Genomic DNA, 13,592 nt, shown 5'->3' with positions numbered 1-13,592 from the left:
TTGAATCTGGGTCCTTTGGCTTCATAGACAAACACCTTAGCCACTAAGCCATCCATCTCTCTAGCCCCATATATATAAACTTAAAAAAAAAAACTTACTTGAGAGGTGAGAGGCAGATATGAATATATGTATATATGGCTTTTTTGTTGTTGGTGGTGGGGTCTCACGCTAGCCCAGGCTGACTTGGAATTTACTGTGTAGTCTCAGGGTGGTCTCAAACTCAGGGTGCTCCTTCCACCTCTGCCTCCCCAGTGCTGGGATTAAAGGCGTTAGGTAGGACAAGAGTCAGGAGAAGGAATCAAGATGAAGGAAGAGGAAGACAGCAGCCTGACTAATGCAACTTTAGATGTTCACATTGCCTAACCCTTACTTCCCTGACTTAACAATGCCTTGGCTATAATTCCCTGGCCAATTTTTATCTTAGAGATAACCTGGTCCTCTTCTGATGTCAACTCATTTTCTGATTGATTACCACCTCTGTTTGGTCTCTGTCCCCCTGATTACTTAGCTTCTCCTTTTGGTCCCTGTTCTCCCTTGAATTCTTCAGTCCTTTGTTTTCTGTACCCCTTCCCAAGGCAAAAACAAAAACAAAAAACCCTGTATAAAAACCCAAACTATCTAGACTTAATACCAGTTATTCTCTCTCCTCTCATGAGACAACCCAGCAGCTCAGGTCTTAATAAACAGTTCTTTTCCTGCCTCACAGTGATCATAGGTGGGCTTTGGTCTTTCAAAAAAAAAAAATCCTTACATCTGGTGCCGATACCCGGATAGGAGGCTTCTGGTTGTCCTCTTGGGTGGCCAAACCGGCCCCCCCCCCCCCCACTAGGCTACTGACCCTACGAAGGCCTCAGACCATCTGCCAGATTGCCGGATCCCTCCCTCACCACTGTTTGGCTTCACTTCTTCCCTTGGCCTCAGTAAGTGTCCCTCACAGTTCGGCCTGCTCTTGGAGATACACTCTCTTGTCTAAGCTGTACCAGTATTGTCAGGCCACACCCACTCGCCTGCTCTGGGTTCCCCAGGTCTGGGAGATTCATTCTCAACACCTTGGGACTCCCTGGCCCACTGAGCCCTAAGGGGCGCCTTTTGGCTCAGTTTGCTGGCTTCGGGACACACTCCTCCGTCCTCCTCCCTGCCAAACTTCCTCCTCTCTCAGAGAGGAGCCCACGCTCCATCATCCTTCCCTCTCCTCTCCTCTGAGCTCCCTCTGCCCCTCTCAGCTGCTGGGGCGCATACCTGCTGCTGCTTTATGTGGCAGCTGGTCTCCGCTCTGCCTTGGGCCTGAGTGCCACTGAGCTACTACTGTGATCTGTGTCCCCTGCCCAGCCACCACCGCTGTGGCCGCCCCAACTGCTGCTAAAAAAAAAAAAAAAAGTCTCCTTCCCTCTCTCCCTCCTCCTCTTGAGATCTTATCCTTCACCTCTAATTACTCCTTCAGGAGCACGTCTGCTTTCTCTCCTTTCTCCTCCTGACATCTCACCCTTCACTGCCACTTGCTCACCCCTTCGGGAGCTCGGACACACACCTTGCCCACTAAGGTTAAACCCCTGTCAGACCCACCTGAACAGCTTTTGCCTACATGGGAGGCACAGGCCCCCATTCACCCTCAGGAGCCAGGAGGTCATATTGGTGCTTTTCTGTGTAAACCCAGCTTGAGCTCTGTTTTTTTCTTTCTTTTTTTTTTCTTATTTTCATTTTTCTATGAGAACCTCCTCTTCATACTCTTCTCCTTCTCATCTGAAATGAGAAATCGGACTTCCAAAACTGTACATCCCAGAAGGCTGAGCTTGTTGCCCTCACCAGAGCTCTGACTTTAGCCCAAGGAAAGAGTTAATATATATACTGACTCTTAAATACTCTTTTCATATTCTACACCACCATGCTGTCATCTGGAAGGGGAGAGGCTTTCTTGAAGTGAAGGGAACCCCAAATACCAATGGGCCTCTTATTCTTAAGCTACTAGAAGCTTCTTACCTCCCCACAAAAGTGGCCATCATCCATTGCAGGGGCCATCAGCCTCTAACCTCATCTGGGGCTTGGGGGGATTCATTTACAGGGAGAGTAGCCAGAGAATCTAGTCTTCAGAGTACAGACATATCTTCAGCTTTTGTCCTTGCCCAAGCCTCCTTTATCCCTTCCTATATTCGTGAACAATATCAGACTTTTCTAATCAGGGTGCTGTCCTGGGCCCAGAGGGCTAATTATTCTTGGGAGACCACTACTGCCTGCCTGCTTGATAATCCCAGGCCACTCCCATATTCACTCACTTACATAATCTTTTCCATATTGGTGCTTGCCCCCTTCAAAGATTTCTGACTCCATTTCCCTTCCACCATCCCTCTCCTCACTGACTTCTCTGACTCAAACCTACTCCCTTTGTGCCAAAGCCTCTCCACAAGATGAAACCCGACCCCCTCTTTTTTTTTTTAGATTTTCTTTTAAAATTTTTTTGTTTTATTTTTATTTATTTATGTGAGAGTGATAGAGAGAGAAAGAGGCAGAGAGAGAGAGGAGAGTGGGTGCGCCAGGGCCTCCAGCCACTGCAAATGAACTCCAGATACGTGCACCCCCTTGTGCATCTGGCTAACGTGGGTCGTGGGGAATTGAGCCTCGAACCCGAGTCCTTAGGCGTCACAGGCAAGCGCTTAACCGCCAAGCCATCTCTCCAGCCCTAGATTTTCTTTTTAAAAAATTTTTTTATTCCTCAATTTTTATTAACATCTTCCATGATTATAAAAAATATCCCATGGTAATACCCTCCCTCCCCCTACTCTCCCCTTTGAAATTCCATTCTTCATCATATCTCCTCCCGCTCTCAATCAGTCTCTTTTATTTTGATGTCATGATCTTTTCCTCCTCTTATGATGGTCTTGTGTAGGTAGTGTCAGGCACGGTGAGGTCATGGATATCCAGGCCATTTTATGTCTGGAGGAGCACGTTGTAAGGAGTCCTACCCTTCCTTTGGTTCTTACATTCTTTCTGCCACTTCTTTCACATTAGACCCTGAGCCTTGGAAGGTGTGATCAAATGTTTACTCAGTACTCCAGTCACTTCTTTCCAGCACTACGATACCTTCTGAGTTGTCCCAAGGTCACTGCGATCTGAAAAGAGAAGATTCTCTACCCAAAGTGAGAGTAGCATTAATATAAGGGTATGAATATTAAGAGAAGTGCTTACTGGGCAGTTTGATAAACATAGTATATACATTTATCCAGACATCAGCAGGCGTTGCACCCCTAGGGCTCATGACTACCCCTGTTTTAAGCTTTCAGTATCAGGGATGTCTTCCCTCCCATGGAGTGGGCCTCCAGTCCAATTAGAGAGCAGTTATTTTCCACCATGACAGACGTGCCACTACTGCACCTGTGGGCTCATTTGGCCTGGCTGGCCAATTATAAGGCTTGCAATGTCCACTGTTGAGTATCTTCACTGGTGGTATCTTTTTCTCCCATTGAACTACATGTAGAATGGCTTCCAGCTTTCTGTCAGCTGGTCTACATGGAGGTTTTCAGCTCAGCTCTAGCAGGGTTTTTCAGTGACCTTGTAGCCCAAGTATGTGGAGTCTTCAGCAATAGGGTCTTACCATCTATTCCTGGTGGGAAACCAAGGGCCTTGGCAATGGCCTATAATGTTTTGGGGGCATCAGGGAACTTCCTGGCCAACAACTCACTGAAAGGTATCCCATCCCTGGCACTGAAAAATTTCTAGCCACCATCTATGGCTCCTGAGTGTTCCATTGTCCAAAATTGGAGGATTCCATATGATTTATTTATATCCTCTTAGATTTTGATTAGCCCTCCCTCATTTAAAAAAAAAAATCTTATTTTATTTATTTGACAGAGAAAGAGAGAATGGGCACGTCAAGACCTCCAGCTACTGAAAATGAACTCCAGACACATGTGCTACCTTGAACATCTGGCTTTCTTGGGTCCTGGAGAATCAAACTGAGGTCCTTTGCAGGCAAACGCCTTAACCACTAAGCCATCTCTCCAGCCCTCCCTCCTTCCTTCAAACCCAACCAACACCAGGATTCTCTCTCTGGGGTTGATTGGCAAATAGACTTCGCTCACATGACTTCTCATAAAAAGACTAAATACTTTGTCACTGTGGTAGAGACTTTCTTGTGATGGGTTGAAGCCTTCCCAACAACTGGGGAAACTGCAAACCTAGTTGCCTCTCACCTTCTAGAGCCCATTCTACCTCACTCCGGCCTTCCTCTTACTATCCAATCTGACAGTGGACCAGCTTTTATGTCTAAGGTAACACAGGAAGTATCCAGATCCCTGGGAATAGACTGGTGACTCCATATCCTGTACAGACCCTAATCCTCAGGTATGGCAGAAAGGGCAAATGCCATCCATAAAACCCACCTGTCAAAGTTAACCTCTGACCTCCACCCACCTTGGACCCATCTCCCACTTGCCCTTGCATGAATCAGATCTACCCCCCGAGCTCCCTCCTTTCTCGGCCCTTTTGAACTCATGTATGGCTGTCCTTTCCTCCTGAGAAACCTTCCTCTCCTAATGGACACTCCTTTCCATGGGTACTTACTGGCATTCATTCTTGTTAGAAACCTCCAAGAACATGTCAACTGCCTCCTTCTACCTCAGCCATCAAAAGAACCCACTATTCTCTTAACTCCTGTGATTAGGTATATCTTAAGCAATCTCACCCCCAGAGCCTCAGACCTCACTGGACTGGACCCCACCTGGTTATTCTCACCACTCCTAGGGCAACAAAGCTCCAAGGCATCACCAACTGGATCCATCTGTCCCAACTCAAATGGGTCAAGACCCACTGCCTGAGTCCAGCCCAACAGGCGATAAGTACTCTTCTACCTTGACTGGCCCCCTTAACCTCAAAATCTCCTGTATTCCCGCACTCCTCACCATATCAGAATGTACCCCACAGGGGTACTAATAACTCTGTCTAGCTTTTATTTCTGTTTTAATATTTTTATTTATTTACTTGAGAAAGATAAATAGGCAGGAAGAGAGAGAGAGAATAGATGCACCAGGGCCTCCAGCCACTGCAAACGAACTTCAGATGTATGTGCCCCTTGCGCATCTGGCTCATGTGGGTCTTGGGGAATCGAACCAGGGTCTTTTGGCTTTGCAGGCAAACACCTTAATGGCTAAACCATCTCTCTAGCCCAAGGTTGTGTTTTTAACTCCTGTAAACTCAACCCATCATGGCCCAAACTTCTTTGCCTGATTCAAGACTATACTAACCCTGACTGCAGAAGGCCTGACTACACTAGGCTGGCTGTGGCATCACTCCATGACAACTCAGACAACACAGGAAAAGCATTACTTTTACGATTAACGAGCCCTGGAACCAAAAAAAGGGCGGACAAAATAGAGGGAGTGGCTTGGCACACTTGACCCATTCTGTGGAAGAAAACTTAAGATTTTCAGGTTACTCCAAGCAGCACCAGTGATAGCCCAAAATTTCATCACACATGCAGTCTGTGTTATACAACAGGCTCACGATGGTCTTCAACATAAGCTCCATGACCTTTTCTTTTCCACAGGTGTCTATCCTAAATTCCTCACTCTCCCTGCTCAACCAGCTCAGTTCAGCAAACCATACTGGCAGCTTTTGTTTCGCCTCTCTTCAACGACCTCTTTTTTTTAAAATTTTTATTTTATTTATTTATTTATTTTTTATTTTTAAGTTTTTATTAACATTTTCCATGATTATAAAAAAAAGTCCCATGGTAATTCCCTCCCACCCCACCCCCACACTTTCCCCTTTGAATTTACATTCTCCCATCATATTACCTCCCCATTACAATCATTGTACTTACATACATACAATATCAACCTATTAAGTACCCTCCTCCCTTCCTTTCTCTTCAACAGCCTCTTATCACTGCAACACCCCTATTCAATGTCACCTCCCCTTTAGACTCCATGTGTCCCTGAGAACTCCATCTCTTCTTTTCCTGTTCCTTTCTCCCCTTCAGGCCTTCTTGACTGTTGGCATAAGGACACTTCTAAGTGTTGGCCAGGAACATTCAGAAACACCTCTCTCTCTAACAATCACACCCTACTGGCAGGGATTTACTTCTGCTGTAACTCTCCTCTGTTATCAACAGCTTTCCACGGGACTGAGTAAGCCATTAAGGATTCTGCCTATAGCCCTTCACTGCCACAGCAGCAGCTCACCTCACTGACACCAGGAGTCCTTCAGAATTGTCGAGCCTTCGACCTCATCACAGCTGAGGAGGGAGGAACCTATCTCTTCCTAAATGAGGAATGTTGTTTTTATATATATCAGTTGTGTAAAGTAGAATTAGAAATAAGAAAGCTCCAAGCTCACCAGGGGTGGTGGCGCACGCCTTTAATCCCAACACTTGGGAGGCAGAGGTAGGAGGATCGCCATGAGTTCGAGGCCACCCTGAGAATACAGAGTGAATTCCAGGTCAGCCTGGGCAAGAGTGAGACCCTACCTCAGAAGAAAAGAAAGAAAGCTCCAAACTCTGGCTGACAGACTATCCTGGCTCCCCACTGTCCTTAGAATCATGAGGTATCTTTGGAACTATTTGGTCTTGGCTATGTTTACTTGGACCATTAATGGGGGTACTTTACTCTTGATAGCCTGCTGTCTTTGCAAATGCATCCAAAGCCAGCTAGATAATCTCACACATCACTCATTCAACCAACTTTTTTTTTTTCATCTATCTTTTTTTTAAATATTTTTTGTTCATTATTTATTTATTTATTTGAGAGTGACAGACACAGAGAGAAAGACAGATAGAGGGAGAGAGAGAGAATGGGTGAGCCAGGGCTTCCAGCCACTGCAAACAAACTCCAGACACGTGCGCCCCCTTGTGCATCTGGCTAACGTGGGACCTGGGGAACCGAGCCTCGAACTGGGGTCCTTAGGCTTCACAGGCAAGCGCTTAACCACTAAGCCATTTCTCCAGCCCTCAACCAACTTTTATTAACCTATCCCTCTTCCATTCAGTACCAACTTTTAGCCTCCTTAGACTCAACTCCCTTTAGAGACTTGCCAGCTTTGACACCATGATCCCCAAAAACACCTGACCATGCCCCCTCAAGCAGGAAGCAGTAATGAGATGGCCACACCCCTTATCCTTAACAAGATGCTGGAATGTTAGGTAGGAAGAGAGTTCCAAGATGGAATCAAGATGAAGGAATAGAACATCTCCCCAGCCTAGATATACATTTTTGTTGTTGTTGTTTTGAGGTAGGGTCTCACTTGGCTCAGGATGACATGGAATTCACTATGTAGTCTCAGCATGGCCTCAGACTCATGGTGATCCTCCTACCTCTGCCTCCTGTGTGCTGGGATTAAAGGCATGTGCCACCATGCCTGGCTGGATACACATTTTCAAAAATCTCTTTTATAGGCTGGGCAAAATGACTTTAAGTTCTTGTGCCATTCTTTAACTAGATCTTATTTCAGTAATCAAATGTGCTATATATGTACATACATCCAGGTTGGTGTAACTTTCTAAGTATATTAATAACCTGGGTCCTTAGGCTTTGCAGGCAAGCTCCTTATCCACTAATCCATCTCTCAAGCCCTTATAAGGTGTATTCAGTTGAAAATTTCTATATTTCTCTTAAATGTAGTCTGGGGGGAGGGTCAAATATTGGAGATTCCACCTGGTGCTTTATGCATTATGAGCACTCCACCATTGAAATATTTCCAGGGGCTGGAGAGATGGCTTAGCAATTAAGGTGTGTGCCTGCAAAGCCTAAGGACCCAAATTTGATTCTCCAGGTCCCACATAAGCCAGATGCACATGGTGGTGCATGTGTCTGGAGGTTGTTTGCAGTGGCGGAAGGTCCTGGCATGCCCATCCTCCCTCCCCCTCTCTATGTGTCAAATAAATAAATAAAAACCTTAAAAAAAACATAAACATCTTCCAGCCCTAATGGTAGGCTTATTAAGGTATACTTGACAGTAAATTGGAGCCAGGCACAGGGGTTCATGCCTGTAGTCACAGTACTCAAAAGGCTGAAGCAAGAGGGCTCATAGTTCAAAACCCATATGGACTACATAATAAGAGCCTGTCTAGACAGAAAACAATACAAAAATCTCAAAAGTACAGTTTGGACTGAGGCTCAGTGGTAGATGTTTGTGTAGCTTTTGTGAGGCCCTGGTGTCAATCCCCAGCATTTTGACAAGTGCATGCAGTCATTATCTTCATCACAGTCACCATGTGGTTCATTTCCATCACAGCCTCCCAAAGGCTTCCTCTGGGGTTCTGTGTGTTTACACGTGGTTCCTTCCCCACACCCCAGCTACTTACAACCAGTCTAATTCTGTCTCTATTGAAAGACTTGTATGCTTTTTTTGGGGGGGGTGGTGTAGATGTATTTTCAAGGTAAGGTCTCACTCTCACTCTAGCCCTGGTTGGCCTTGAACTCACTCTGTAGCCCCAGGTTGGTCTCAAACTCACTGTGATTCTTCAGCCTCTTACAGGCAAGCACCAGCACACCCAGCAAATATATACTTTCCAACATAAAACACAAACACTCATAACTTAATGTCACATGGGTGTGGTGGTGCACACCTTTAATTCCAGCCCTCCAGAGGTTGAGGTAGGAGGATCGCTGTGAGTTCAAGTTCAAAGCCAGCCCAAGGCTACAGAGTGAGACCCTAATTTTTAATTTTTTTTAATTTTATTTTTTTGGTTTTTCGAGGTAGGGTCTCACTCTGGCTCAGGCTGACCTGGAATTAACTATGTAGTCTCAGGGTGGCCTCGAACTCACGGTGATCCTCCTACCTCTGCCTCCCGAGTGCTGGGATTAAAGGCGTGTGCCACCACGCCCGGCGAGACCCTAATTTAAAAACAAACCAAAGTGAAAACAAGAAGAGTGTGGGGCTGGGAATGTAGTTCAGTTATAGAGTGTACCTTTGATATACTCAAGGCCTGCAGTATCAAAATTAAAGAATTGGTAAACATGGAGCTGGGGAGATGGGTTAGTGGTTGAGGGACTTGCCTGCAAAGCCAAAGAACCTCAGTTCAATTGCCTAGGACTCACATAAGTCAGATTCACAAAGTGGCACATGCACCTGGAGTTAGTTTGCAGTGGCTGGAGGCCTTGGTGTGCCCATTCTCTCTCTCTCTTTATCTGTTTCTCTGTCTCAAATAAGTAAAAATTAAAAAGAGAAAAAGAATTGGGGCTGGAGAGATGGCTTAGTGGTTAAGGCGCTTCTGTGCAAAGCCAAAGAATCTCGGTTCAATTCCTCAGGACCCACGTAAGCCAGATGCACGAGGTGGCACATGCATCTGGAGTTCATTTGCAGTGGCTGGAGGCTCTGGTGAGCTCTCTCTCTCTCTCTCTCTCTCTCTCTCTCTCTCTTTCTCTCTCTCTCTGCCTCTTTCCCTCTCTCAAATAAATGAATAAAGGAATAATTAAAAAAAAAAAAAGGCCAGAAATGTTGGCTCACATCTTTAATCCCAGCACATGGGAGGCAGAGGTAGGAGGATCACCGTGAGTTTGAGGCCACCCTGAGACTCCATAGTGAATTCCAGTTCAGTCTGAATTAGAGTGAGACCCTACCTCGAAAAACAAAAACAAAAACAAACAACAACAGGGCTGGAGAGATGGCTTAGCGGTTAAGCGCTTGCCTGTGAAGCCTAAGGACCCCGGTTCGAGGCTTGGTTCCCCAGGTCCCACGTTAGCCAGATGCACAAGGGGGCGCATGCGTCTGGAGTTCGTTTGCAGAGGCTGGAAGCCCTGGCGCGCCCATTCTCTCTCTCTCCCTCTACCTGTCTTTCTCTCTGTGTCTGTCGCTCTCAAAAAAATAAATAAATAATTTTTAAAAAAATGTCGGAAGCCAGGTGTTGTGGTGCATGTCTTTAATCCCAGCACTTAGAAGGCACAGGTAGGAGGATTGCCCTGAGTTCAGGCTGTAAATGTCATGTTTGACAATTCTTATTTATTTATTTATTTATCTTGGTTTTTCAAGGTAGGATCTCACTGTAGCCTAGGGTGACCTGGGGTGAAAGGTGTGCACCACCATGCTCAGCTGCTTCCTACTTTTCTGTCTTCTACCCAGGGCTGGTGCCTCGGTGGGGAGGATGACTAGGCCAGGAAGACCTCAGAGCACTGGCTAATGGCAGGCATTTAAAGCACTAGATGGAAAGACCTTCCTTCTTCCCTTTTGCCCTCCCTCCTCCTGTAGCCTGTGTTGGCCTTGAATTCATTATCTTAGCCGAGAGTAATCTCAAACTCCTGACCCCTGGATTCTACTTCCCAAGTTCTGGGTTTACAGGCATGCCCTACCATGCCTGACATTGTGTGTACACATGTGTGCACATGTGTGTGAAGGCCAGAGGTCAACATTGGATGGCTCACCACCTTATTCTTGGACATGGGATTTCTTAGTGAACCTAGAGCTCACCAATTTGGCTGGATTGGCTAGCCAATGAGTCCCAGGGTGCCCAAGTCTCCTCCCCAGGGCAGGGAATTGCAGGTGTGCCACCATGCCAGCATTGTATATGGGTGCTGGGGATCTAAACACAGGTCCCAAGAACTTTAACCATTGAGCCATCTCCCCAGCCCCCAAAGGCTTTCTCTTATATGCATTTAGAAAAATTGTTTATTTGCAAGCAGAGACAGCAAGAGGGGGAGAGAAGGGGACAGAGAATGGGCACAGCAGGGCATGGTGCCACTGCAAATAAACTGCAGACACATGTGCCACTTCATACATCTAGCTTGATGTGGGTGCTGGGAAACTGAACCCGGGTCATTAGGCCTTACAGGCAAGTGTCTTAACCACTGAGCGAGCTCTGCATTCGCTATTGCATTAATTAATTTGTTTATTTTGTTTTTTCAACGTAGGGTTTTGCTCTAGCCAGGCTGACCTGAAATTCAATATGTAGTCTCAGAGTGGCCTCAAATTCACAGGGATCCTCCTACCTCTGCCTCCCAAGTGCTGAGATTAAAAGCTTGTGCCACCACACTCAACTACATTTTTTAAAATAAAAGGGACACAAAAAAGTAAAAAAAAAAAAAAACAACTAAGGTAATATATTTTGCTATATCCTTTTTTTTTTTTTGCTTTTTTTCTCCTTAAAATATTTTATTTGAGAGAGAGAAATAGACAGATAGAGATAATGAGTGTGCCAGGGCCTCTAGCCACTGCAAATGGACTCCATATGTGTGTACTACCTTGTACATCTGGCTTTTCGTGGGTACTGGGGAATCGTACCTGGGTTCTTGGGCAAGTGCCTTAACTGCTAAGTCATCTCTCCTTTTTTTTTTTTTCAAGGTAGGGTCTCACTCTAGCCCAGGCTGACCTGGAATTTACTATGTAGTCTCAGGGTGGCCTCGAACTCATGGTGATCCTCCTACCTCTGCCTCCCGAGTGCTAAAGGTGTGTGTCACCACACCCAGCTTCCCCCTACCCCCATCTTGATTGTTCTCTAGGAAGTAGAGCTAGGTTGAGAAGGAATGAGGGAATTTTTAAAAATTTTATTTATTTGAGAGAGAAAGAGAGAGAATGGGTATGTCAGGGACTCCAGCCACTGCAAACGAACTCCAGATGCATGCGTCTCCTTGTGCATCTGACTTACATGGGTCCTGAAGAGTCGAACTGGGACCCTTTGGCTTTGCAAGCAAACGCCTTAACCGCTAAGCCATCTCTCCAGCCCGAGGTAATTTTTGTTGTTATTTTGTTTTTTCTAGGTAGGGTTTTGCTTTAGCTCAGGCTGACCTGGAATTCACTATGTAGTCTCAGTGTGACCTTGAACTCATGGCGATCCTCCTACCTCTGCCTCCTGAGTGCTGGGATTAAAGGCGTGCATCACCATGCACGGCTCAAAAATATATTCACTTTTGAGATGGTCTTATTAATTTGCCTAAGGTTGGCTTTGAACTCACTCTCTAGTACATGCAGGCCTTGAACTTGGGATCCTCCTGCCTCAGCCTCTTGAATAACTACTGTTGGATCAGAGTCAAGGCTGAGACCAACTAGGGTGAGGTAGAAATAAAGAAAGAATATACGACCTCAACAGCAGGCTATTCTTTATTGGAGAGCAGGCGAATAGTGAAGGAGGTGGCTGTGCTCAGACACAGCTGAGCTGGATATTTAAAGGCTTTGGGTAAGCAGGGCAGAGAATGGGAGAAAAGGAAAAATGCAATTGGAACAGACCTATTTCTTTTGCTGACTTATTCCCAGATATGACTCTTAGGTCAGGTTTGACTAGTTCTTTTTTCTTTTCTTTTTTTAAAAATGAATTAATTAACCTAAAAATTTTTTTGTTTATTTTTATTTATTTATTTGAGAGTGACAGACAGAAAGAGGCCGAGAGAGAAAGAGAGAGAGAATAGGCGTGCCAGGGCCTCTAGCCACTGCAAATGCACTCCAGATGCGTGCATCCCCTTGTGCATCTGACTAACATGGGTCCTAGGGAATCGAGCCTTGAACCAGGGTCCTTAGGCAAACACTTAATGGCTAAGCCATTTCTCCAGCCCAATTAATTGACTTTTTTTTTATTGGCAACTTTCATAATTGTAAACAATATCCCATGGTAATTCCCTCCCTCCCCCCACTTTCCCCTTAAAAACTCCACTCTCAGCTGGGCGTGGTGGTGCACGCCTTTAATCCCAGCACTCGGGAGGCAGAGGTAGGAGGATCACCTTGAGTTCAAGGCCACCCTGAGACTCCATAGTTAATTCCAGATCAGCCTGAGCTAGAGTGAAACCCTACCTCGAAAAACCAAAAAAAAAAAAAAAAACCACTCTCCATCATATCGCCTCCCCCTCTCAATCAGTCTCTTTTATTTTGATGTCATGATCTTTTCTTCCTACCATGTTAGTCTTGTGTAGGTAGTGCCAGGCACTGTGAGGTCATGGACATCCAGGCCATTTTGTGTCTCAAGGAGTACACTGTAAGGAGTCCTACCCTTCCTTTGGCTCTTACATTCTTTCCGCCACCTCTTCCACAATGGACCCTGAGCCATGGAAGGTGTGATAGAGATATTTCAGTGCTAAGCACTCCTCTGTCACTTCTTCTCAGCACCATGGTGCTTTCTGAGTCATCCCAAGGTCACTGCCATCTGAAAAGAGAAGGTTCTCTAGCCAAAAGTGAGAGTCACATTAGTATACAGGTATGAACATTAAGAGAAGTGGTTACGGGCAGTTTGGTGAGCATAGTATATACATTTAGCCAGACAGCAGCAGACCTTACACCCCTAGGGCTCATGACTACCCATTTTAAGTTTTCAGTATCAGGGATATATTCCCTCCCATGGAGCGGACCTCTAGTCCAATTAGAGGGCAGTTGGCTTCTACCATGACAGACGTGCCACTATTATACCTGTTGGCTCATTTGGCCTGGCTGGCCAATTATAAGGCTTGCAGTGTCCACTGTTGAGTATCTTTACTGGTGGTATCTCTTTCTCCCATTGAACTACATGTAGAATGGCTTCTTCAAGCTTTCTGTCAGCTGGTCTACATGGAGAAGGTTTTCAGCTCAGCTCCAGCAGGGTTTCTCAGTGGCCTTGTAGCCCAAGTATGTGGAGTCTTCAGCAATAGAGTCTTACCATCTATTCCTGGTGGGAAACCAAGGGCCTCGGCAATGGCCTGTAATATTTTGGG

This window comes from Jaculus jaculus, chromosome 13 (assembly GCF_020740685.1).
Source record: "Jaculus jaculus isolate mJacJac1 chromosome 13, mJacJac1.mat.Y.cur, whole genome shotgun sequence".
NCBI classification, from domain to species: Eukaryota; Metazoa; Chordata; class Mammalia; order Rodentia; family Dipodidae; genus Jaculus; species Jaculus jaculus.
This window is presented reverse-complemented; position numbering follows the sequence as displayed.